Here is a 25,949-nt window from a genome sequence, read left to right on the forward strand (position 1 = left end):
TGGCCCTGGCACTGTAGCACCCAAGCAGGGAGAGAGAGGAATGAAGGGGCAGAGCCACATAATTCTTACAGGGGAGGAGAGGGTTACAAGCACTTGGGCATGGGTGATTTTCCCTCATTGTGTACAAATATTTCAAGCAAGGGCATTAATGCCCTTCTAGCTTGCCACTATACCAAAACACTTGTTCCCATAATAAGTATAACAGGCTGTTCTTAAAAATATCTAATCTAGTACTTGCTTTAATGTAATTTGGTAGTCTGTTCCATGCATCAGCTACTCTGTCAGAGAACCAATTAGTACACTTCTCATTCCTATAGAATCTTCTACACAGGTTGTCTGATGATTCTCTAGTACTTTTTGATAACCTCAGACATTCCCAGAGGTAGTTATCACTAAATACTCTATATAACTGAATAAGATCTCCCCTTAGATATCTGTAAGAGATACTGTACAAGTTCAGATATTTTAGTCTTTCATAATAGCTTAAATTCTCACATCCATGGATACCCTTGGTATATTTCCAGTATACTCTTTCCAGTTTATTCATGCTTGTTTTCTTATAGTGTTTCCATATTGTTATTCCATACTCAAGATTCGGTCTAATGTAACTAACAAACAGTGACTTCATTTTTTTTTATTTCCTAGACTTTATAAATCTTTTTATACAACCTATAGTTCTATAACTGTCATTACTCAATTGGTTGATATGATTAGAAAAACTCATAGCTGAAGCTACCCATATACCCAGCTCCTTAAATGAGTCTACAGTTTCAATCACTGTGTGCTGTACTAAATATTCACCTTTCAATTTATGCCTACCAAACCTCATATGCTTAGTTTTTGATGTATTTATCAACTTATTATTCTCTTTTGCCCAAATGATCAAATTAGTCAAGTATTTTGCAGACAGGCCTTATCTGTAACACTTGTAATCAGTTTACCCAACTGCAGGTCATCTGCATATAGACTGTAGACCACCTCAGATGAAAATGTTACGTCTGAAAGATACAATCTAAACAAGTAAGGGCCTAGGACAGAGCCCTGTGGGACACCCTGACTGTAGCCAAGGATTTCACCTGTCCAGTTACTGTATGATACTTGCCATGTCCTATTTGTAAGCCATCCAGCTATCCATCTTATCAAGAGTACATCAATACCTAGTTGTACTAATTTATCGATCAGTGGTATGTGTATGACCCTGTCAAATGCTGAAGTTAAATCTATATAAATTACATCACAACACAATTTTTCATTCATAGATGTTATTATATTGTTATAGAACAACATGTTACAGGTGGTAATAGATCTGTTTTCAACATATGCATGCTGATATATGGTTTTAAGTCACAACCTATCCAGTTTTGGCAATAACTTATCCAATATTACCTTCTCCATTATTTTTCCACAATGTGAAAATAGACTTAAGAGTCTGTATGACTCTGGGTTTGTCCTACTCTCCTTTCCCTTCAAAACAGATTTAATAAGCGCATGTCTCCAATCTTGAGGAATATCCCCATATTTATATGGGGTCTATATCATATGAGCGAATAGGAAAAACCGCTAATGCTCATTATCTCGAAAGTACCAGACCTCAAAGTGCTTTCTCTGAGATCACTGTACTGTGAAGAATGGAATATTTGCCCTTTCCTCACTGTAGTGCAATCTTGGAGTTGGAATATATATTTAGCAGGGGGTGTGGGAGCCCCCTCCCACAATAGCAAGTTCGTGGTCCGGTACTTATGATATTGTAAGCGTTCGCATTTTTTCCTATTCGCTCATATGATATAGACCCATTATATGACCTAGTGAATAATAGATATAATCGTTGATACCAGGGAACCATTTCTGAGCTTCATGGGAAAGAAGTAGGACTACTTGCTAGAAGCATCCCTTGCAAAAGTGAGGGATGAACAGAACAGATTGCCAGTTGTTTGCCTCCTTTGGCTATATAGCTTGCCATTAATGGGGAGATAGGGCTATAAAGAAGAAAAGCTCAAATGACCCCCGATGAGTGTCTGAATGATCACCTCTCCTGGTTGACCTTTACCCTGGTGATGTGGAATGAATTGGATGATTAGCCGGGAGGGTGTTAAAAGTCAACAGATAGCTGTGGCAAAAAAAAAAGTGTAATTCAGTGGAGGAAATGTGCTTAGACTTTGGTGGTTGTTTTCTTGACTCTTTCATGATTTTGGAAGCATTATACAGCAAATGCCACCATTAAGACCACTCTAGGCCATCGACAGTATCCAGTGATAGGAGTTTTCATCACCCAAATCTGTCTGGTGTCCTTTTTAAACTTCTTTTGTCTCACCTACTTAACATTATTATATTATTTTGGTGACTAACTTTAAGAGCATTAATTATTATTTTGGTGGTTAACTTTAGAAAAATTCAACTCCAATAGCTTTCATTGTCATCTCTGCAGAAAGACCAGTGATCGTACCAAAGAATGCCATCTTAGATCTTTTGCCTTTTTTTCTTTGCTTAGATGCCAACTGTGATGTTGCACTGCATGTTACTTGGGATGGCCTTAACCAAGACTTAATGTCTGATAAAGGAGTTTCATTTGAACACTGTCCAAAAAGTCTTCTCCCTTCTGCTGCTTATATATACAAGTATTAAAACATCAGTACTATGCTGTGAAAAGTAGAGTTGTACTTTTTAGAGGGTAATAACATCTAGTAGCATGTGTTTGCACAAAACATTTATGGGAAAAGTTCCATATTTTGCCAAGTAAACCTGGAATTTCAGTTCCTCATACTCTAGGGATTTAACATTGTGTTTTTCTGGTGAAGTCTGAAGCTGAAACAGATGCCAAAAATAAGCCAGGAATAGGTAGTTTTGGTGGCTTAGAGGGATGAAGTCCTAACTACAGACTAGCCGACCAGTGTTTGATTAGTGGCTTTGGCATCTGACAGAGCAGCAGGGAGGGATGGTTGTGGGGGAGGATGCTCGCTGGTAATGCTCCTTAAATGGGAGGTGGGGTCCAAAGAGGAGAGTTGCCCTTAGACACAGCCAGTGAGTGTGGGGGTCAGAGATGAGAAAGAGCATGTAGGAAATATAAAGTAACTCCCCACGCGTACACTGGATGGAGGCACAGATGGTCAAGCCCCCAGGAGCAAGTCTTGGGTGGGGGTAGGAAAATGCTGGTTAACCTGGTGTACACATTGGGATAATGGTGGCTGGGCTGGAGTCAATGAGGTCTGAGAGGATCAAAAATAATTTAAAAAAATTAAAAAAAAAAAAAAACAGGATCTGTCTCTTAGCTATATCCGGTCACTCTCTCCCTTTGAAGATGTGGTCACCAATGTCTTTGTTTTTGAGGGCCATCAGCAGGCATCCTTTGCCTCATTCCCATCACACAACACTTTTATGAAATTTGACATTACTTGACCTTACTATTTCCCCATGGTGGAAGCTGTGCTTTTGTATGCGCCCCTAAGATTGAATTAGAAACCTTGGCAGCTGCATGGTGGTCTCTCTTCCTGGCGTAAGTGTCATTGGCACAGATATGCTCTCAAGAATTTGGTTATACAAGCCTACATACCTTTTCTCTGTGTTGCTATAGAAGTGAATTCCTAACTTGATTTGTGTCTTTCGGCTTTTCCCAGTTAGGGGTCGCCACAGCGGAACTCCGGTCCACTAATGATTGGCAGTAGATTTTTTATGTGCCGAGTTTGCCAGCCCTGACGCACAACCTTCAATGAAGGTACGCCCATTCACGTATGTTTCCACACAGAAGACGCTCTAGCTGAGAATCGAACGGCACAACGTCTTGCTGTGAGGCGACAACGCTACCGCAGCACCACCACCGCAGTAAATTCCTAACTTGATATTTCAAAAATTATCTGATATGAGCTGATGACAACCATTGGAGACCTAAGACAGGCCAGTCTTATCACAGCCAATCTTAGTGACCTCACAACAGACCAAAACTTTAATATTAGAAGTTTCTTTCTGATATTCCTTCCATAGACAGAATTACATGTAAATCGATATATCTGATATTAACATACATGGTAAGTGCACATCAGAAACACTGGGCTGCACACATTAAAGAATGATGGCCACATTAAGATGATACTGAAGAGCCAGCCTGACATAGCTATTAAACATTAACGGACACACTCATCATCGTGACTGCACATGCTAAGACAAATTTGGTTATTTGTTAACTGAGTAAATGGACTTACCTGTACAAGGACCCTTTTTAGCCATAGACCAGACTTCTAAATATAGATATGATTATCATACAGAGTTAAAATGATACAGTATGGTTATCATAAAGGACATTAAAATGGCATTGTATAAAGTGGTCAGTCCCAAAGTATTAAAAAAGTATAAGTGGCAGCATGGCACATTGGATAGCATTGCTGCCTCATAGCAGGAGTTCTCTGTTTTGGTGCCTCCTGGATGGAGTCTGCATGTCCTACCTTTGTTCATATCGATTTTTCCTGGGAGCTCTAGTGTCCTCCCACTTTCCAGAAACATGCAGTAGGTGGGTCAGGAGACTCTAATTTGTCCGTAGGTATGAATGCATACATGTGTGATTCGGAAGAAAGACCTGGCAATCTACTTACATTACCCCCATCCCCCTTTGGCTTGAAGTGGTAGCTGTCTGCAGGGCCACTCTAGGAGATGGTTGCAACTTGTAAACAAAACAGAGAGAGTGGCCAGGGATAATTTATTTCAAGAAACTGTATATATAATTGTGTCAATCAACTGCAAGCTACACACACACCAAAGAGGAGTAGAGAAATAACTGCTTGTCAGGCTGAATGAGGATAGAAGCTGATAAGATATGCAAGTACAATAAGCAAGATAAAGTTGGCAGGTCAAATTAACTAAGCTGCAAATGCAGTTTGAATTAATTAAAATAAGGATGAGTACTATAGTAAGTAATTTGACTGCTGCACTTAAAATCATTAGAAACAAAAAGTAAAAAATTAAATCAAGCAATAATTTCCAAAAAACATGAAATGCATAGAGGAAAGAAGTTGAGGGTAGAAAATTGAATGTGTTTATAAAGATGCACCAATCAGTGGGTAACAGCAGAAGGAAATTGCCTAGAATGAAAAGTATAAAAACTTGAATATAAGATGGAAGGGTGTTTAAAGATGCTAATTAATGAGTACAATGAAATGATGCTGCAGTGCTTGGAAGTTTAGCAGTGGCAGAACACCAGAGATAAAGCACATAACGGGATGGGATGCAAACAAGAGGGTGAGGTGAGTGAGAAGCAAATTTACCCTGTCAAAATCAAAGAGCAATACGAAAAGCAGCATACAGCAAAGCTCATACTGTACAAATCAGAACTAACAAGTTGTAAAAGCTCAAATAGAAAATTCTCTAAGGAAATAGCTCAGTGCAGAAAAACAACCCCTGCATTGCTGCATCTATGAAGTCTGTATGAAAAAAAAGAAATATCAGCCGTAAAGAAAAAGGAAGAAATACAAGAAAAAAAGAACTACTCTGCAGCCTGTGGCTTGTGACTGCCTCTGTTGGCCGTATCTGATAAGTTCTGAAAATTTAGCCAGTTTAGGTTATTAGTTCCTTTAGTTCAAAAATTAGCTAAAGAAAGTCTGCTTTTAAAAGGATTATTTTCTGTTTTCCTGTAGCATTTTTTTCTCTCTGTCTGTATAGTTAAAGGAACTCCACCTCCTACAGTTTGACTCAAATTCTTAGGTTGCAGGTACCTGAAACCTGCTTGTACTTTATAAAACTTTGATACTTACATATTATCGCGATCACATGTTCGCGTTTGCGAAATTCACATACTTCAAGTGAGAGGAGGGCATTAAACACTGTAAGGAGTCATTCAAAGTCCTTCTTACTGAGGACAAAGTTTACATTAGCTTCAGTAAGATAAACAATTAAAAAAAAATCATCTTTCTGATTAACGTGTATTACAGACACACGCTTGATTTGTCATGGCAAATGGAATGTGTAATTACAGAATTTCTACAAAATGTAGCCCTCTTTACTCATCTATTTATTAAACTAAAATGGTGATGCATCTGTAGTGGATCAAGAAATGCATACTATTCAAAAGTAGTATTTGCTCAGTTAAAAATGAATTACACATTTATGCATTTGCATTAAAAACAGCGCAGTCTATCATTACAAATAATGGTACCTATGTATTATCTGTGGCCAGTTTGGAGAAGAAATACAGTTATTCTGTCTGGAACTGCAAATAGTAAAAATGTTAAAGTGCAAAAGCATTCAGTTCTGCTAAAACGTTACAGGCTGTATTAAGTAGCATTTGCTTGGCCTTTGGGAAGTTTCTGCTGTAAACATGCATGCTCAGAAACATTCTACGATTACGGAAACATAATCTTTTGTCATGCCCTCGTTTCACTTGTAGTGTGAGAGTTCCTGCAGTGAACATGCATGCTAAGATGTGTACCACAATGAGCGAAACCTAAAAATCTGTTTTCAAGCCCTCGTGTCACTTGAAGAATGTGAGTTTTGCAACCGCGAAAATGTGGTTGCGATAATACGTAAGTACCAAAACTTTCATTTCCTCACCTTGGAATTAAAGGAAGGGAAAGACCACCCACTTTTTTAAGCTTAACTTCTCACATAACTTGCTGAGGAATTTATCTACACCTGCATGACGTACCACAGACACAGAGAAATTTGTAGTCAGGTACTGCAGCTGGCAATCTTATACATGTAATTAGTCTTGCTGATGTCAGGAGCTCAGGCTGCTGTAAACAAAAGAAAGAGATGTAAAATTGTTTTCCATTGTCTTTATTGCAGAGAGGAAGAGAACTTGGACTGATTCATAGCTGCTTCCAATGTAGCCATGACTTTCATAGCAAAACAGTGCAATTAGATCATTTAATGGTTCAAAGACAATTGTCACTTCTTTTGACACATTTGCATAAGTAGCATTACATTATTGAAGTGCTAAGCTTTAAGCTTTAAATTTTTGTTGTCTCTACTACTTTACATCTTAAGATGACTTGAAAGATGTATGTGCCATTTAGGGAAAAGTCAGAAAATATTTTTTCTTGTAAAGTATCACATATTTACTAAAGTCTGGGGGAGGGGGCTGTCATTTCATCTTGGACTACAAAAAAGATACTTTGAACAAAGGCCTGCAATTTTCCTTCTGTTTTGGTTGCAGCTGTATAATTCCTTAGTATACTGTAAGACAAGTCCTGATACACACACAAATGAGGGCCATTCAAGAAATAAAAAAGCAGTCCTGTTACAGAAGACATATAAAATGACAGTGACTGGCATTAATCCCATTATATGCCACTGTCATGGAAATACACATCTACTTCCTTATGTCTAACATGACTCATAGAAAGCAGACTTGAAATGGATTATGGGAAAGGGAAAGGCTTGAAGAAAAATAAGATCACGTTGATATGTCTAACCCCATTGGCAGCCATTTTGCAGAAGACATTAAAATTCTATAAGAAACAATCAGATTGATTTTGAGGTTTTAAAATAGCTCAGAAAAAACAGAGATAGAGTGGAAAAATAGATTTTTTTTAGTTCTCAGGTTGAGTTTTCATTTAACTGTACTGCTTAACTCATTCTTTTCTCAGTAAAGATTTTTTATTAGTTCACTTTTGAAAATTTTGAGGCTACTCACCTATTTACTTATTTAATAACTGCTAAGACTGTATTTATTGTTATAAAGTGACAAGCTGTTGGCATACACCACTAACTGACCGGACTGCTAAATGACACATTGCCATTTGTGTTTATTATTATTTGATTTATTAGCAAGAGTGAAATAGTTACTAGGAGGTTTCCAGATGATAATCTGGGATGGTGGCACTCAAGCCAGGAGAGAGGGCTGCAGTAGTGTGTGTGTGTGTGTGTGTGTGTGTGTGTGTGTGTGTGTGTGTGTGTGTGTGTGTGTGTGTGTGTGTGTGTGTGTGTAATCATCATCTTCTTTCGGCTGTTCCCATTAGGGGTCGCCACAGCGGATCATCTGTTGCCATTTCTTCCTGTCCTCTGCATCTTGCTGTTTCACACCAACCGCCTGCATGTCCTCTCTCACCACATCCATAAACCTTATCTTAGGCCTTCCTCTTTTCCTCTTACCTGTCAGCTCCATCCTTAGCATCTTTTTCCCAATATACCCAGCATCCCTCTCTCGCCTCTCTTGCTTTGTCTCCAAACTGTCCAACCTGAGCTGACCCTCTAATATACTGATTTTTAATCCTGTCCATCCTAGTCACACCCAGTGCAAATCTTAACATCTTTAACTCTGCCACATCCAGCTCTGACTCCTGCCTTTTTGTCATTGCCACCGTCTCCAACCCATACAAACATAGCTGGTCTCACTACCCTCTTGTAGACCTTCCCTTTCACTCTTACTGGTACCTGTCTGTCACAAATCACTCCTGACACTCATCTCCACCCATTCCACTCTGCCTTTACTTTTCTTCACCTCTCTTCCACACTCACCATTACACTGAACTGTTGATCCCAAGTACTTAAACTCATCCACCTTTACCAACTCTGCTCCCTGCATCCTCACCATTCCTCTACCCTCCCTCTCATTTACACACATATATTCTGTTTTAGCCCTGCTGACCTTCATTCCTCTCCTCTCTAAAGCATATCTCCACCTCTCCAGGGTCTCCTCAACCTGATCCCTACTCTCACTACAGATCACAATGTCATCTGCAACATCATAGTCCACGGGGCCTCCTGTCTGATCTCATCTGTCAACCTGTCCATCACCACTGCAAATAAGAAAGGGCTCAGAGCTGATCCTTGATGTAATCCCACCTCCACCTTAAACGTATCTGTCACTCCCACCACAGTCCTCACCAATGTCACACTACTCTCGTACATATCCTGTACCACTCTTACATACTTCTCTGCTACTCCCAACTTCCTCATACAATACCACAATTCCTCTCTAGGCACCATGTCATATGCTTTCTCTAAGTCCACAAAGACACAATGCAACTCCTTCTGACCTTCTCTGTATTTCTCCAACAACACTCTCAGAGCAAACATTGCATCTGTAGTGCTCTTTTCTGGCATAAAACCATACTGCTGATCACTAATCATCACCTCCCTTCTTAACCTAGTGTGTAAGTAAGCTTTTATTTAAAGTATATTTATTTTTGTTAAAACAGCAGTGGAACGTACTGAAACTCAGAGAGAGCAGTTAGAAAGGCGTCTGTGGACCTAGGCTAAAGATTCTGCTCATTGTAAACTACTACGTTAGAAAAACTTATAGATTTTGTGAAATCAGGACAGAATAATTGTGCTTTCACATCCTGCGTATAATTGCAGAAATTTCAAGTAGAAGACAGTTACAACTTTCATTTAAAAATTCCACATACTTTTCTTTACATATCATACAAAACACCACAATTTAACCGAACTTTTCATACTAAAGAAAACACACGTTGTAAATTCACTTTTATAAAAGAAATTCTCCATTTCTCACATATTTTCTTACCATCAAAAAACACGTATTGCAGATTGTCCCATTTTTAGTTTATGTGCTGCAGGTTTTGGAAGACTTAAGTGCAGCTTATTTATATGTTACATTCTGACACAGAAAATAATAGCATATTTATTTTGAGACATTGCACAGAATTTCTTCCCTATGTTTAAGTACTATATATGAGATTATCTTTCAACTCAAAATAGGGCCAGTCAGCAATGAGAATATCGTGTTGATTATCCTACCCTGTAAACTTTGTTATATTCTCTCCCGCCCTAATTAGAGTTGTGATGTCTGGGTAATATCCCACTGGACTGGCAATAATAATTTGATGTCCCCCAGTTAAAACCTGGGTCAGTAATTAAGGAGCCTCAGTCCTCACTACTGACTCCAGTGTGGGAGCGTCACAGATAACACCAGAGCACAAAGCACACTTGAGTAAAATTCCATAATTTCCCTTAAAAGCTCAACAGGAATGCACTGTATTTTCCTGGGACTGAACTATATACCACTGTCCACCCCAAATGTAATTCCTTATCATGCACATCAGAGCAGTGTGTTCCAGTTAAAGACCTCTGACTCACACTCAAATTTAAATCTCACTCACAATCAAACACTTATGGGAAACCTGACACAGATTTCTAGCTATGTTCCCTCCCCAGTAAAAATGGAAAACGCTGCCACCAGAGTCAGACAGGGCTACACGACCTTCAAAGGGTGATCAATTATGAAAAATTAAATATCAAAATAAATGATAACTATGACCAGAAGCAGCCAGGCATTTGAGGTGACTTGAAGAGTATCAAACAGGTATAAGCACTATCTAATCTCTAAAGAACACACTGATTGTCCTGCCACAATGTAAAGTAATGAAAAACATATAATAATAAGTACAATAATTACAAGAATGTAAATCAATACATTCAATAAACACCAGAATTCAATCACCAGAAATATAAAATTAAACTGTAGGATAGAAGTCCGTCATCTTAGAAAAACTCTATCTAAATAACTTTCCTAATCTAACTAGAAGATACTGTCCCTGATCTATTCTAAAATATAACAGCAATGTAAAGGCAGGCTTACAGTTTTTGGTGAGTCCTTTTTCTGGATATCTTCTGCACAGCACTGTAACTGACTGTAACTCTCAATTAACTGCTGCTGTTCAAAAACTGCTTAGCAACTGACTTCAGAAGTCTCTCTTATATAGTCCAGGTTAACAGTCTCAACTGTCTTATTTTAAAAATAACAGACATCTGTTTAAAAAAAGTTCTTTATCCTGTCAGTCAGTTGTTTAAATAATCACCTAGCAACCAGGAACATTCTAATGACATCACCTACTGTTCAGCTGATTGTCTACAGTTTGTATTTTAGACACTCTGTCACAAACATGTGCAATTAGAAATGTATCAAAACACTGATAGATTCTTTAAACATTTTGTATAAGCAGGGAGATACTCAGCATTTTAAAAACTTATTTACATTTTCACAATTAGATATGCTGGGATACAATACAAGTTAATCTGAGAATATACACAAATATCCTGCCAAACATGCTAACACAGATGACAGTGTTTCATTTTCTTCATAATAGTAATAGCTTTTCGTTATGAGTTTGTGAAGTTTGTGGCTTACTTTTCTTACTTTTAAGTCTACTAACACTCTGTTACTTTCTTCACTAACTTGTCTTGAGTAGAAGGTATAGCTTTCTTACCCAGAAACACTGTTGCTGTGTCTTCCTCTGTGCCTTTTCCTTCAAAAGGTAGTTCTAGACAAAAATCACTGTCTGCTGTACCTATCCTGCTACCTGTACAAGCTTAAGTGTTCTCTCTTCCTTTATATTGCTTTTACTCTGCATTTATATGAGTGGACAGCACTTTATTACTTCTTTTCCTTCTCTGTGTTGCCCTCCCTCTGTAAAGTGCATCTCAGAACATTTTCCTATAGATTTTCATATCATTCTTCCCTTACTTAGATATTTGTTGCTTAGAATCTCCCTTTACATGAGTTTAATGCTTTGTAGTAACAAAAGGAATTCAGAACTTTGCATTTCCTTATGTTTACTACTTTTAATATTTGCTGCCATTTATTGGTTCTTACAATCCTCACTTAAGTACCCAACGTCTTCTGATACTATGTTAGCATTTCTTGTAGGTCTCCTTGCAGAATGTTCTTCTATGTTGCTTTGTACTTCAGAGTTTCCAGTCTGTTCACATCCTTTCCATTTACTGATATCTCTGATACTTTTGTTTTCTGTTGCTCTGTCTTTAGAGCAGATTTCTGATAACAGACAGAATCCTTTTCACTGTCTAACCATAACCAGTGTATAACCACTTGTGTATCTTCTAAGCAAACTCCTTTGTCCTGGTTTAGATTCTGAACCTCTGTATGAGTGTCATCATTTTGCTGTTACACTCTTTCATATACTAAATGGGTGGAAAAAGAGTTGTACTTTTTTCTTATCAAGTACACCGGCCTTCCAGACAGTGGTGTAGACTTGCCTTACTCCTATGTCTTCCATAATGATTTGAAATGGGGAAAACTTCTCCTAAAATAACATTATTAGTCAACTTCACTGATATTTGTATAGCATCATGTTGGCACTACTCAGTAATAGGAAGATGCCAGAACCATCATACAACTCAAACACATTTAATGTTTGTGTAGTTACTGAGATGTGGTTTCAGTGAAATGATATCACACCTTCTGTATTAGAGTTCAGCACCTTGCATGCTTTCAGGCTGTTTGCAACTGGGAGAGTTTCTGTATTTCTCAGAAACACTGTGGCCTCAAATTAGATTACTCACAGGTCTAGCTTTGAGATACTTGAATTACATTGCATCTTTAAATATAATTATCACTGTATTGCTAGCTACAGATTCCTATCATTGTTCCTCAGAGATCATGGAAATTACCTTAACACCATTGAGGGGTTAAATATCTAGTTATATACCTTCTTGCTTGGGGATTACATTACCCAGTCATTCATTGGTATGCTTAAACCTCTAAAATGACTATGCATGGCATTTCCTAAGCTTTGTTAATATCATTGCACTGAAACAAATAGAACTACCTACTACAGGCTTTAATATCCTTGACCTGGTCCTTACCAACTTAGTAGCCACCTATACCCAACCCTGAATCTGACCACAAATTCACCACTTTCTCTGTTAGACCTATTGGTATCACCCAACCACCAAATCAGACTATCTTTATGGACTTTTCTAGGGTAAACCTATTTCAGTATGTAAAATACCTACACAAAATTCCCAACAATCCCCTACAGATGGACCCAGTTGAGAGGGCTGCTACGTTCACCTTCAAATCTTACCAGCACCTGAACAATTGCGTACAAAAGTCAGTACCAATACACACAAAATGTAATGGTAAATTTAGAGCTAAACCTTTCTATTGAAACTCCTGTATTAATAAATTGTATAACTAAAGAAGGAACATAATGATAACCTGAAAGAAATCCCCTCCACCCATCTGAAGACCCCACAGAAGTATGCTACCGAGAAACTTACGAGCACTATTAGAAAATGTAAAGTAGAATACAAGCTTAAGGTAAGTACAGGTAGCAAAGAAAACTACAAATCTTTCTTCAGTTATGTTAGTAAGTTTTGGAATGACGTCCAACAGTGCACCGAGTTCATCCATAGTACCACACATTCTGATATATAGCCAATATATTGTCAGACAAATTTAGTACTAACTTTACCCCATCAACCCACATTGTTGCCCCCACTATTCCTGAACTCCTCTACTTAAACTGTTCAGCCTCAGCCTGCCCATAAGTTTTATGTCTGTTGCCTGGAGAACAGCCACTGTGACTTCCCTACACAAGGGTGGCCCTTGTACACACCTAGGTAACTATAAACCTATCGGCCTCATCAGCCTTACATGGGAAGCCATAGAATGTATCATAGCAGACTTCATTTATGCAAACATCATTGTTTTAATTGCTGTAGACCTCAGTCATTTTTTTAAATAAAAGGTTCAGTCTCCTGAACCTATTAAACTTCTTCAAAAATTTTATAGTGGCTGTTGACAGTGGTCAGTTTGTGCAGACTGCTTATCAGGATCTGGCCAAGGATTTTGACACTATCCCTCATGTTAGTGTTATAAACATCTACATTGTCCACTGGATTTCAAATTGGCTGTCTAACAGATCTCGTGTTGTGAAAGTTACTGATGCCTTCTTTGAATATAAAATTACAACTTGTAGAGTACCACAGAGAACAGTGGTACCCCCCTGCTTTTTAGCATTTATTTTGCAGACATTTAAGTCAATATCCCAGAAGTGTGGTTGACCAAAGTTGACAGCTAAGTCAATGTTCCAGAAGTGTGGTTGACTGAGTATGCTACTGTTATTCACTAATCCACTGATACTAAACAACTCCAGTAAAGGCTGGAATATGCACATACATGTTGTACAGAAAGTGGTATCAGGTTAACTCAAGAATGTACAGATCAGAAGCATTTGGCAAAAAAGGTGCTTATAACTTATATGTTGATGGTTCTCTTCGGGCAAATGTGGTCATAAGAGATCAGGTGCTTATGTGGAAAACTCTTTCCCATTGAATCATGTTTCCACCATAGTCAGTAAATCCTTCTATCTGGTCCAGTTCATTTAAAAAGGAAATATTTCAATATCTAAAGAATTCATCCTGTCACTGTACTCTTTCCTTATCAAGTCCATCACTGAATAGAATGTCCCCTTTCATATGTACAAATCTGTGCATATTGTTCAACTGGAGAAGTTCCAAAGATTTCTAACCAAGAAGATTAAAGGCGTTAATTCCTTCGACTATCCCACTAGATTAATACAACTCTCCTTATACCCAGAAGCCTACTGGTTACTGCAAGATGACATGTGTCATGCTTTTTGAGTCATGAAAAACCCAGTTCTATATGACCTCTTATTTATTTGCAAAACCATTGGCTGTACAAACACCTGCACTAAGGACTAAGGACCTAAACTTACACCAACAAATAAACAAGACTTGTTGGAAGAATAGATTATTAACTCAGTGTGTTCCCAGCTCATGTAATAAGTTATCATTATAGATGAAAGTACTATTTTGGCTACCTTTCAGGTTAGTGTTGATAATTGGATGGCTAGATCCAAACTTACATTAAGGTCGTCATGTACAGATGTGCTCTGTTTCAGAGACAAGCAATATTAAGTGCCTGTGAAAGGTGGAAAGAACCTTTAAGTACCTTCTTGAGGGTGCATATGAATAGGGCTGTTATGCTTCCCCCATGATCACTTGCCTAGCATTGTTTCTATGTTCCTAAGTCAGTAGTTAGAGCCACAGGATGCAAACATTTTCCTGAAACTGTTTGAAAGAATATGTATGACACCATAAATGCTTATTACCACCGCAATTTGCTTGTTACTGGTCTAATGGTTAAAAACACATGGACTCTCTATAAGGATAATCGTGCTGCTAGCGTCTAGCAGAGCAGCAGGGCTTGCCTGCTCTTCCTTCTAGAAATACAGTGCACTTTATCATCTTAGATGTTACACAGTGACATAATGCTGGCTCAATTATTCTAGTTGTAGACTTGTCACATTCAGTAGGAACAACTTTATTTGTAATATGTACTTGGGTTTTTACATTTTCTACTATTAACATTCTCTTTAATATTACTGGAACGTTACCCTGCCCCCTCACATTTGAAACTAGTTAGCCACTGAAGATGGCACATTTCTTACTGCAACCTTAGACTTAGAGGCAGACCATTCAGTTCTAAACTTTTTGTCATTAATAATAAACATTCTACTAAAGTTCAAATGAACAGAACAATGGTCCTCCAGCAACAAACTACACGAGTATGATAAAACGTAATCAAACCAAAAAAATAAAACTCGTGCAGAAACAACGCAGGTTCAAAATAAACACACCAAACGTTAAAAGATGAAAGTTTAATGTAAGCGCTTTCACAGTGATAACATTGCTTCTACAGACATACTCCAAAACAAACCAACTAACAAGTAAATAGGGACTAAAAACGTGTTTATCCAATTAAACAATTAATGGTTAAAGAAACATCACTACAATCAGTTAAATAACCCATTAAAAAGATGAACAGATGAAACATTTATCTAAATAAAAATAGCAACAAAAAATCGTCATCTCTTAAGCTTCCTTGATTTTAACACTGGTTTTAGTGAGATAAAATCATTAAGCCCATGTCCTAGATGTGCCGCTAACCTCAGTAACCATCTGAGCTTTGATCTCTCAATTTCATTAATATAGTCCCCTATCCTAATATTTTCATGTATAACCTGTAACACTTGAAAGAAAAATAAATGCTTGTCCCCTTCTTTTTTAATATGGTTTGCCAAAGCACTGTATTTAGATCCCCTCCATATACAATAGCAATGATCACTGATACTTTCCCTCAAACGCCGATTTGTCTTGGCCAGTTTTATTTTTTGGTTTGATGATGCTTTATCATACTCGTGTAGTTTGTTGCTGGAGGACCATTGTTCTGTTCGTTTGTGCTTCTTGGGTTGTTGGACTCCAGCAAGCATGGCAGAAGGATTGGCGGCCAGTATGGACTGTGAACAGTACCTGAGTGCATCTCAATGTAAGAATGACAGACTGTTGAACTTTGTCTTTTCAACAAAATCCACTGTTAACTGGAGAGTTGCAGTTTTAATGAGAAGGACTGCAATGTACAGGATGCACATGATTTTAGAGCTCGGGATGTAGAGGGGAATTGAAAATTACCTGTGTCGCTTTAAGAGACTCCAGTCCCAGATGTACCATTTAGAGGCGTGTAAGATGTTGAATATAACACCCAGGGGTTTAAGGGTCCTCAATATGCCCACATATGGGGACACCTACCCCACATTGCTGGCATAATGGCAGCGTATTAATCTCGAGACAGGGCTAGCGTATTTGAAACTGCTCATTGACTTCATTTCACCTCTTGAGAAGGAACTGAGTGAAAAGATTGAAGCACAACAAAATGACTTGATTGCCTTGATGGGAAATGAAGCAGCAGACGTATTTTTGAATGATCTTTTAGATAAAGTACTTATGTATGAGAGGACACTCCTCCAACAGAAAAAGAAAAAACTCGCTAGAGACATTACAGATTTTAGGAACAATCATGTATTCCCTTAGCCTAAATCCCATCAACAAGCCCAGGGGTTGGAGCGAGGTCATCAAGAAGTGGAACCAGTGAGTATAGTTACAAAGCCAGTGAGAGAGGAGGTGCTTTCACTAGCACAGTCTGAATCAGTATATTCTACACCCTCGGCAGATTCAGTACAGCCTGTTGAAGTTTCATGTTCCTCCATTCCGATGCCAGATGCTGCACCCGCTGGTAGGAGGAAAACCACTCCATTACACAGGGAACAGGTTTTTTCCCCATTACTCCTACCATTCCGTAACAACAGGAAGAAGTTGTTTGAACAGGACGTTTAATGAGGTGGACAGAAGAGGAAGGAACCACCACCAATGAGCAATGTAAGAACCCTAAAGAAAATGTGGGCACTCATGCAACTGGGTTGATTTGGAATTTGTCTAGACGTACATTGACTGATGTAGAGTGTAGAGTTTTAAATAAGGGTTTAAGCTATATTCCGTCAGCTGAGGCTGAAGTTTCTGACACTTTGATTGAACTAAGGATGTTTGTGCGTAATGTTTCACTCAAGGCACTGTATAATAATGTTGAACAGATTGATGTAATTTTTTTTAAAAAGTCAAGTGTTTTTACCCCACAAATACAACCAGCATTGGATGTTTTTTTACATGCATGTGAAGAGGATATATCGATTTTTCAGGGATAGGAGCAAGAATAAAAAGATAGGTGATGGTAAATTAAATGAATGTGAACAACAGGCTTTGTGTGATTTACAGAATGACATAGATATAGTCATTCGACCGGCTGGCAGTGGTAGTCCGGTTGTTGTAATGGATAGAATCTATTACAAGATATTAATGTCTACAAAGTGGTGAACTTGAATGATATTGAGCGATTGAAAGAACAGATAGTGGAGACCCTCAGGGAATGTATATGTTTGAATATCATGTCCACAGAGTTGTTTCATTATTTTATGGTAGAATTTCTATTGATTCCCCAACTGCATGGATTACCGAAAATACATAAGGATCCAACCAACCCCAGTTTTAGACCTATAGTTTGTGTGTGGGGGGGGGTTACCGAGCCGATTTCTATATATTTAGAGAAACAACTTAAACCTGTGTTGGACACCTGCCCTACGGTCCTAAGGGACACGCACCACTTTTTGAGTGATCTATGTCTAGCAGAGAGAGAAATAGTGGATAGTGGAATCAGGTTTTTTGTCACGTTTGACGTGGTTTCACTTTTTATTTCCATTCCCAATAGTGAGAGTATAGTTATGGTTAAATCATACTTGAGCAGACGTAGCGAATATAATTTACAACAAATTGACTTAATATGCCTCCTATTGGAGGTGGTACTTGAACATAATGTTTTTGTATTCATTGCTGTTTACTACTGGCAAAATGCTGGCGTGGCAGTGGGTAGTAGCTGCACCAACAGCTATGCGAATTTAGTAATGCCTGAATGGGGATATCATAATATATTAAGCCAAGGGACAGATGATATTTGCTTGTATCGATGATTTGTCAATGATCTCTCTTCCTTGTGTGGAAGAACGATGAAGATGTGTTGTTTATGTTTGTAGAGAAACTTAACAGGAGTAGTCATTTTTTTAAAGTTTACTATGAAACATTCAGCCAGTTATATGGACTTCTTAGATGTTGAGGTCCTTATGAACACTGGGGGGGCATCTTTCCAGTAAGATGTATAGGAAGGAGTGCTACCATCCCTCATATTTATATAGGGACAGTATGCATCCTCAGCACATATTCTCTAACATCATAAAAGGGCAGGCAATGACAGTTTCTTGCCTTTCTTGTGAATCCACGGAATATGAACATAGTTTAGAATGGTTGAAACATGACTTAGCTGTAAGGGGTTATTCAAAAGTTGAGGTAGATGAATTATGTATGACTGTGTCCAACTAGAGATCTACTAGAGCTAGACCTTATTTTTCTAGCTCACATATGGAAAGATTTCATAGGCAGAAGAGGCATACCAATATGTCTGTAACCATCTCCTATAGTAAAGATGTAAATATGATACGGAACATCATCCAGCTTAACTGGAGTATTTTACAAGTAGTTGAAAGGGTAGGAGGGTTAGTAGGTTCTAAAGCCAGGTTTACTTATAGGAATAAGAAAACATTAAAACAGCAATTATGTTACCCCAAGATGGTTAATCATTTAAGTGAGGAGATTCCAGGCATGAAGAGGTGCAGTGCCATTGCATTTTGTGTGCATATAGACGAATCCTTATCTTTTAGACACCCTGATACTGGTTGCATTTGGTAGTTGAACGCTATGGCAGATTGTAACACCAAAAATCTGATTTGCCTAGCCCACTGTGAGAAATGTATTGTATTCTGATTGGGCAAGACATATTGGCGTTTGAGGGAACGTATCGGGGATTATTGCTGTTGTACACAGAGGGGATTTGAATATAGCGCTTTGGCAAAGCATATTAAAAAGAAGGAGATGAGCATTTCTTTTCCTTTCAGGTGTAATAGGTTATACATGAAAATATTAGGATGGGGGACTTGATTACTGAAACTGAGAGCTCAGATGGATCCGGAGGTTAGCGGCACATCTAGGACATGGCCTTAATGATTTTATCTCACAAAAACCAGTATTAAAATCAAGGAAGCTTAAGAGATGACGATTTTTTGTTGCTATTTTTATTTAGATTTTTACTTCAATGTTCCATCTTTTTAATGGGATATTTGACTGATTGTAGTGATGTATCTCTAAGCATTAATTGTTTCATTGGATAAACAAGTTTTTAGTCCCTATTTATTTGTTAGTTGGTTTGCTTTGGAGTTTATCTGAGGAAGCAATGTTATAATTGTGAAAGCGCTTACATTAAACTTTCATCTTTTAAAGTTTGGTTTATTTATTCTGAACCTGCCTTGTTTCTACACAAGTTTTATTTTTTGGTTTGATTACATTTTACTAAAGTTACTAACTTAACATAATTCTGAGAATCACTTTTGCTACCAGACAAAGTTTTTTAAGGCTATCTACTGCTAGAATTTATTTTCAATTTTCACTTTACTGTTTCCTTCAGGTTCTAACAATAGCTTTAAAATATGTTTTAAGTTGTGCAGCTGAGATTTTACCAGTTTGCCATCATTGAAATCTATTTATAAAATTTTATGGATTTTACTTTGGAGGTTATCCTAGCCCTAGCCAAAAGTTTTTTTCTTAAGTTTGTAATAAACCGTGTAATCCATTCTTGCCTTGAAAACTAATGCCTTATCTCTCATCTCAGATGATAGGATTTTTTGCCCGTTCTAACTTCTCCTAACTTTTTTGGTAGCATAGAGCTAAAAAGCCAACAGGTATGCTTCTATGGCATCCTTTTTGCTCAGTTTTCTATATGAAGGCACATTTCTGACAGTGGCAATTACTTTACCCAGAACAGCTAGCTGATCAATGTGTTATCTTTTGTTTGGTCTCTGCCTTAGACTCAACAAGTGTTTTAATAGTTCCATCAGGGTTGGGGTTAGAAGAAAGCTTAACAGGGAAAACCCAAACTAAACACAACAACCAATATTTCTCTGGTTTACTCCTCCTGGAAATACTAACAGAGCTGGGTTATGGATTTGGCAGCAGAGACATTAAGAAGAATGGTATGTGGCAAGTACTTGAAAAACTAATTGCTTTGTTAGTACAATGAAACATTGAAGAAACCAGTTATTAAAAAAAGTTTATTCTGTAAATCCACATGGAAAATGAAAAATAATATCTTACTTGTCCTTTAGTTCAAATAATCAAGAGTGTGCCATAAAGCTCTCTCCATCATATCTCCCGAGTCTTGTACAGCCTTTCAGCAAATAAGGTGTCATCTCTGTACTTCAGGTATTTCTACAGCACAAGAAGGGCCATGGCTAGGCTGTTGAACTCCATGCCTCCAAGCTCTTTAGGTAAGCTCCTCCTTACCCCTTTCTGGACCTTCAAATGATGGATTCACTTCCTCGTTTGCAGGCTTCTCGTTTTATACAGCACTGATCGGTAATTTGTGCATTATTATACAACTCCAATAATGTTAGAATTTCCATAGACAAGTTACTTTTTAAAGGCTTACTACCTATTTACTATTCCTAAAATTTGTATATTCAATTGTGTATATTGTGTTTTGGGGTTGTTACTCTGTGTGTGTGCGTACACATACATACACATGTAGATATACACACACACACACACACACACACACGTGTGTGTATGTATTGTTATGTATGTATATGTATATATATATATACATATATACACACACACACACATATATAGTATGTGTATTTATCGATAGATACATATAGATGTAATTACAGTGTGTATATATAATAGCTGAACACCAACGAACACAGCCTTTCTGCAGTCAGTATAAGGAGGCACACAAAGTAGTAATTACTGGGGTGTATGCTGTAAAAAGTTCAGAAGATGTTAGCATTGTTGCATAAGTTGTATTCTTACAAATACTGACAAACCACTACCTTCTTAAAAACTGCTTCATCGGGGTCAGTTATAGATGGCCAGTCTTATCTGTGTGAGCACAACATAACCACCTGTGACTGGCTGTAACATAATGAATGTCCTCAGAAGCCAATGAAATTAAGTATCTTATACTGAAATCGAACTCGTTTCCACATTGATGATTTCTCCCATTGTGGTTATGCCATGTACACAAAATAAATTGTTGTGGTCACCATGTCTTCAAAGGAAAGCTGAGAAAATTGTCTCCTCTTGTGACACATTTACATAAACAGGCTTCAACTTTGAAAATAAAGAGTTTGTGTTCAAACATAAACAAGAACTAGAGGACAAAGATAGCATAACATTATGCAGAAAACAAGGTAAACAAAAGGGTATTTGTAAGTAGACACTTTGTTTAATTTTTTATTTTATGTCCGCTTTATGTAAGTTTATTAACTGAGTAAGTGAACTTGTTCAAAGACAATTTGCTGCCATGACCAGGGCTAGAGGCAGTAACATTTCAAAACAACATTTGAATTTTTAGGATTACGAGGCAATCTTTTGCATTCCATGGGTAGACATATGCAAGGCATCTATATTACTTTGCTCTAAAATTTCTTGAAATTATTTTGTCTGAATTTTCTATAAAACAGCCTAAATTATTCTCCTTCCTATGAACAGAAAGGAATAGCTACATATCAAACTATAAGAAAAAAATATTTTAGTGTTATGTCTTATGCACTCTGCATCACTTTTAGAAATGCAAGCAACTTCAGTTGAAGCTTGAAATCACAACATAAGGCATGGTGGTTGTCCTTCCATATTCACTGTTACAGTATTCTTTGTATAAGGCATCTCCATCCAAGCATAGTCCAATCTCTAACCAGTATACCAAAGTCTTTAGATTTTATAGGCACCGCACATCACATGTCTGCTCCCCAGTTTAAGGGTAGGTCATAAAGGTGATGTATGGATGCAAGCACGCAGACCTTCTTTGCTGCCAGTCGAACACCATTGTCGAATGTCAGTTTGAACAATGTTCTGCTGTATTGCTTGCCAAACCACTTCAGATGAGTGCCCCCTTGGTGTTTCTTCTGTACCTTTCTTCATTCATGTTGGGTAGTTGTGTTTATGTCATCCAAGAAGGGGAAAAAGTCAGTTTGGGAGACATATTTCCCATCAAGTCTGTCATGACCATTGGCTTTTTTTGCTTAGATGCTTCCCATGACCATACAGAGTGCACCATCTGCCAAGCATTTCTCCCTACGACCCTTTGTAGTCATTTATCTTTCTTAACCATATACCTTCAGAACCAGTAACTTAAGCTGTTGGCTCAAGGTGCTGTGGCAGAATCCTTCTGTCCTGAGGGTGAGCCGTCTGCCAGGAAGAAGGCCAAAAAGAGTAGGCCTGATCTGCCTGCTGTCCAGTTTCCCTGGATGTCTATCTAGAAACTAGTGTAAGCCCTGAAGACCACCCACTGCTTGCCTTGGATTCTTCTGCTGCGACCAGGTCAGAGGCCGGCATGGATCCAAATTCTTGCACATCTTTGGAGGCTTTTTCAATGTTTGTTCCAGGCAGTGAGGGGGAACCGTGGCTGATTATTTCCAAAGGACCAAGGAGGATTCCTCAGATTTTAGTGAGGGAGGAGATTCCTACCAGGATTATCAAATCCTGCCAAGGGTCTGAAACCACCGAGAGTCCTTTGGGCAGACATCTCACTCAAGAAAAAGCAGAAGGCTAAACACGTCACTGCCCTTCCCTGGTCTTCCACTTCTTTTAAGAGGCCTAGGCAATTAGATTCTACAGATAAAGACTTAGACTCTGGGAGGACTTCCTAGCTTAGTCCTCTCAAATTCCCTCCTCTTCAGACTACAGATCTAAGGAAGAGGATTCTTTAAGCCCAGATCCCCCCCTTGAAAGAATAATCCTTTGTAGATACAATTGCTCATATGACTGAGTACTTCAAATGAGATTGCTCCTAGGTCTGTGATGTTCAAAAAAGGTAATATGAGCTTTTACAAATGGAGTCTCCTAAAACCGTCTGCTGTTCCTCCTGTTTTAGCAGCCCTTTTGGACACATTTTCTGTTGCCTCTGTGGCTCCTAATTCTCATCCTCTACCCCCTAAGAAACCTGACAGGTTCTACAAGGTCCCTGAAGATTACAAATTTTTATACAAGTGCCTTTCTGCTGATCCTTGAGTCTTGTCATTTTCATCTGGTAAGCCTTCTAAGCTTTTGCCATCTACTAGGCTCCTTTCAGATAAGGACAGTCAAGCTATGGAAAGGTTAGGTAAAAAAAGTCTGTACTGCTGCCACCTTGTCTTTTAGGGCTATTAATTACCAGACTCACATGACCAGGTATGTTTTGGACATTCTTTCTCAGGTACCTGTGGTGGTCTCTGACCTTCCTAATTGTGATGGGAAGGCTTCATCTCTTTCCCTTGTTGGATCCACTTCCCAGGTTGCCTGTCACTCCATAAAATGCAGCTGTGATGCAGCTGATGCACGTCTAGGACTTCTGTTTTTGGTTCTGTGACAAGGCGTCATTCTGGCTACTTTTGCAGGCTTTACCTTATGCAAGCCAAGCTGTTGGATACCCCTCTTGGTACTAAAAATCTTTTTGGGTCAGCTGCTGCTGACCTGTTTAAGCCTATCCAGGATAAGGGTAAGCCTTACAGGACCTCAAACATATTTTTGTCTCCCCTGTCCCCAAATTCCAGAGGAATTACCTTTCTAAGTCCATCTTTGTCCGTAGGTAGATTCAGCCACCTCCCTAGGTGTATTTCCCCTGCTAAATACACTCAGACTCCTTCATCTTAGAAGTCTTCTTTTCAGGACAAGCCTGTCTCCATTTGACTTCTGGCCTCTTGTTCCCCTTTGCCAGGTCCCACTATCCCTCCTCCTTTCTCTCTCTCTTCCAAATTGTTATTAGTTCACCTCAGATTCCTGGGTGATGTCATGTCATTCTTCAGGGATATTTCATGATTTGGATACCCCCTCCCCCCTTTTCAGGCATTCCATAGCCTCCTTTGGACAGCTTCCTCATTTCCCAAAGGTTTTGCAGTCCTTTTAGATTAGGGCACTGTTCCGCCAGTTCCACCCTTCCAAGTGGGAAAGTGGTTTTACTCCAGAATGTTTTTGGTTCCTCAGAAGGAAGGTGCCTGGAGACCAATTCTGGATCTTTTTTGCTCAACACCTTTCTCAAGGCAACTTCTTTCTTGATGCTGTCTCTAAATACCTTGTTTCGTCTTTTTCTTCCCCAGGCCTTCTTTGTTTCTCTGGACATCAAGGATGCATACCTTCACATCCCCATTCACCCTGTGCTCATTTTGCATTTTTCTGTTTCTTCCTCTCATTTTTCTCTGCTTTGCCCTTTAGCTTTTCTATTGCGCAAAGGGTATTTGCCAAATGCTTTGCTCCTGTTACTGCCTTTGCAGACTTAGAGGGATACATATTTTCCCCTGTCTGGACGACCTGCTCATTCAGGCTCCTTCTCCCAGCAGTCTGTTGCGGGATCTCAGCTTTACCACTTGACTTTTGAAAAATCTGGGTTTCACCATAAATCTTAAGAAACTGGTTCTGACACCCTCCAAGGATCATATTTTCCTTGAAAACAGGATTCGCACTCCAGAGGTATCTTGTCCCTGAGGGTATTCCTTTACTCCTGAGTATGTCCTTCATTTGTCCTCTTTTATGGCCATGAAATTTTTCAGGTTCTAAGGCTTAAGGCATTCACTATTCCCATGCTTTCTCTTGCCAAGCTTTATATGAGGAGGTTACAGTTGTCTCTCAAATCAGTGTGGCTTCAACATTGCCACCATCTGGGCTCTCCAGTTTCTCTACTTCCTTGTCTCAAACTTGAGCTTCAGTGGTGGATTCAACAACAGGCATCTGAGATTTAAGGTGGGGGTTTTTATGGCCCTCTAAAGGTCCAGGGTCTCTGGTTTCCTCATCAGGGGTCAGATCATATCAACTTAAAAGAGATGAGAACTCTGCTTCTGATTTTGCAAGCTTTTCATTCCCTTTTCCACCCTGGTCCCCTCAAAGTCTTCACAGACATTACCACTGTGATGTGGTATGTCACCGAGCAGTGGGGGAGGTATGACATCCTGTCTCCTTTGCAGATTAGCTGTTCAGGCAAGGGATCTAACTATTAAATATCAAGTGACACTTCAGGTGGTTTGTAGTCCTTCAAAGCACCATCTACTGGCAGACATATTGAGCAGGTCCAGAACATAGGCTCATGAATGGATGCTTTACAGAGATGTGTTCCTGGACATAGTCCATCGGTGGGGTATTCCTCAGGTAGATCTTTTTCCCTCCCCTTCTGAACAGACAACTTTCTGTATTCTATTCTAGAGTCCCATGTCCTCTGACTTGCAATGTGGATGCACCATCTTTTCCTTGGAAATGAATGTTTCTGTATGCCTGTCTCCTCACCCCCACCCCTCCCCCCTCATTTGTCATGAGTTCTGCACAAAATCAAACAGGACTTCCCCAAAAATCTTGCTGGTAACTCTCTTTTGGTCCAGACAGCATTGGTTCCCCCTTCTTTATCACTTGGTTAGGGGCAGTCAACACAAGTTACCTCATTGGGTGGATCTCCTAACGCAAGACAAGAGATCTCTTATCCATCCTCACCTGTCCACTCTTCAAATGACATTGTGGGTGATAGGGTTTTGATTGCTTTTCAGCACCTCTTTTCTGAGGATGTGTTCTGGGTTCTGCAGTAGAACAGGAAACCCACCGTCAGAAAATTATACATATCTAATGGAAAATATTTTCTGTGTGGTGCAAATCTCACCATCATGATCACCTGTCGTTGGAAGTTCCTCTGGTATTCTCTTATTTGTCTGATCTGCTCCATGCTGGGTTGACATATTCTTCAGTTAAAGCTCACCTTTCAGCAGTTTCTGCTTGTCTGTCCTTGA

General features: G+C 38.8%; 1 protein-coding gene across 1 annotated transcript in view; it reads left to right on the forward strand.

Annotated features, from left to right (window-relative positions):
• PDSS2 (decaprenyl diphosphate synthase subunit 2) overlaps positions 1 to 25,949 on the forward strand; it is a 1,587,149-nt gene that overhangs the window by 1,143,519 nt on the left and 417,681 nt on the right. The window lies entirely within an intron of this gene.

This window comes from Protopterus annectens, chromosome 1.part0 (assembly GCF_019279795.1).
Source record: "Protopterus annectens isolate FY-2018-M chromosome 1.part0, PAN1.0, whole genome shotgun sequence".
Classification (NCBI taxonomy): Eukaryota; Metazoa; Chordata; order Ceratodontiformes; family Protopteridae; genus Protopterus; species Protopterus annectens.